General features: G+C 36.0%; 1 non-coding gene across 1 annotated transcript; it reads left to right on the forward strand.

The window, feature by feature from the left end:
• Window positions 1-587: 587 nt before the first annotated feature.
• Window positions 588-695, forward strand: LOC130942321 (small nucleolar RNA R71). The gene has a single exon (XR_009070896.1). It is a non-coding gene; the product is annotated as a small nucleolar RNA R71 (small nucleolar RNA).
• The last annotated feature ends 1,644 nt before the right edge of the window (window positions 696-2,339 follow it).

Consider the following 2,339-nt stretch of genomic DNA (forward strand, 5'->3'; position numbering starts at 1 on the left):
TGGTTGCTAAGTCAGAGTGGCTCTGCTTAGAGTTCTCTGTCTGTTGCTGAGAAGATGATGGAAAAGGCTTGCCATTGCTAAACCTGTTTCTTCCACCATTATTGTTGTTGAAACCTTGTTGAGGTCTCTGTTGATCCTTCCATGAGAGATTAGGATGATTTCTCCATGAAGAATTATAGGTGTTTCCATAGGGTTCTCCCATGTAATTCACCTCTTCCATTGAAGGGTTCTTAGGATCAAAAGCTTCTTCTTCAGATAAAGCATCCTTAGTACTGCCTGGTGCAGCTTGCATTCTAGACAGACTTTGAGAAATCAAATTGACTTGCTGAGTCAATATTTTGTTCTGAGCCAATATGGCATTCAGAGTATCAATCTCAAGAACTCCTTTCTTCTGATTCGTCCCATTTGCTCACAGGATTCCTTTCAAAAGTGTACATGAATTGGTTATTTGCAACCATTTTAATGAGTTCTTGGGCTTCTACAGGCGTCTTCTTCAGATGAAGAGATCCTCCAGCAGAACTATCCAATGACATCTTGGACAGTTCAGACAGACCATCATAGAAGATACCTATGATGCTCCATTCAGAAAGCATGTCAGAAGGACACTTTCTGATCAATTGTTTGTATCTTTCCCAAGCTTCATAGAGGGATTCACCTTCCTTCTGTCTGAAGGTTTGGACTTCCACTCTAAGCTTACTCAATTTTTGAGGTGGAAAGAACTTTGCCAAGAAGGCATTGGCTAGCTTTTCCCAAGAGTTCAGGCTTTCTTTAGGTTGTGAGTCCAACCATATCCTAGCTCTGTCTCTTACAGCAAAAGGGAATAGCATAAGTCTGTAGACCTCAGGGTCAACCCCATTAGTCTTGACAGTGTCACAGATTTGCAAGAATTCAGCTAAAAATTGATGAGGATCTTCCAATGGAAGTCCATGGAACTTGCAATTCTGTTGCATTAGAGAAACTAATTGAGGCTTAAGCTCAAAGTTGTTTGCTCCAATGGCAGGGATAGAGATGCTTCTCCCATAGAAGTCGGGAGTAGGTGCAGTAAAGTCACCCAGCACCTTCCTTGCATTGTTGGCATTGTTGTTGTTTTCGGCTGCCATGTCTTCTCCTTTGAAGATTTCCGTTAGATCCTCTATAGAGAGTTGTGCCTTAGCTTCTCTTAGCTTTCGCTTCAAGGTCCTTTCAGGTTCAGGATCAGCCTCAACAAGAATGCTTTTGTCTTTGCTCCTGCTCATATGAAAGAGAAAAGAACAAGAAAATATGGAATCCTCTATGTCACAGTATAGAGATTCCTTGAGGTGTCAGAGGAAAAGAAAATTAGAAGGAGGAGGTAGAAAATTCGAACTTATCAAGGAAAGATGGAGTTCGAATTGTGCATTAGGGAGTAATGTTAGTCCATAAACAGAAGAATGTGAGAAGAGGGGAAGAAATTTTCGAAAATAAATTAAAAAGATTTTTAAAATATTTTGAAAAATACTAATTGATTTTTGAAAACTAAGAGTGGAAAAGAAATCAAGTGATTTTTGAAAAATATTTTGAAATTAGAAATAAAAAAGATATGATTGAAAACTATTTTGAAAAAGATGTGATTAAGAAGATATGATTGAAAAGTTATGGTTTTAAAAAGATGTGATTGAGAATATATGATTTGAAAAACAATTTAAAAAGATTTGATTTTAAAAATTAATGACTTGGCTAACAAGAAAAGATATAATTCAAACATTAAACCTTTCTCAACAGTAAAGGCAACATACTTGAAATATTGAATCAAATCATTAATTGATAGCAAGTATTTTTGAAAATGGAAAGAAATTGATTTTGAAAAATATTTGATTGAAAAGATATGATTTGAAAAAGATTTGATTTTGAAAAATTTTGAAAACTTGAAAAAAATTTGAATTAAAAACAAAATCTTCCCTCTTGTGCCATCCTGGCGTTAAACGCCCAGAATGGTGCACATTCTGGCGTTTAACGCCCAAAACACTACCCTCTTGTGACATCCTGGCGTTAAACGCCCAACCAGGTACCCTGGCTGGCGTTTAAACGCCAGTTTTCCTTCTTCACTGGGCATTTTGAACGTCCAGCCTTTTCTGTATAATTCCTCTGCTGTATGTTCTGAATCTTCAATTCTCTGTATTATTGACTTGAAAATACACAAATTAAAAATATTTTTGGATTTTTAATAATGAGGAATAATCAAAATGCAACTAAAATCAAATAAACAATGCATGCAAGACACCAAACTTAGAAGTTTGTATACTACTGACACTAACAAAATGAGAATGCATATAAGAAACAACAAAACACTCAAGTCAAGAGAATTTAAAGATCAGAGTAAG

Source organism: Arachis stenosperma, chromosome 7 (genome assembly GCF_014773155.1).
Source record: "Arachis stenosperma cultivar V10309 chromosome 7, arast.V10309.gnm1.PFL2, whole genome shotgun sequence".
Taxonomy (NCBI): domain Eukaryota; kingdom Viridiplantae; phylum Streptophyta; class Magnoliopsida; order Fabales; family Fabaceae; genus Arachis; species Arachis stenosperma.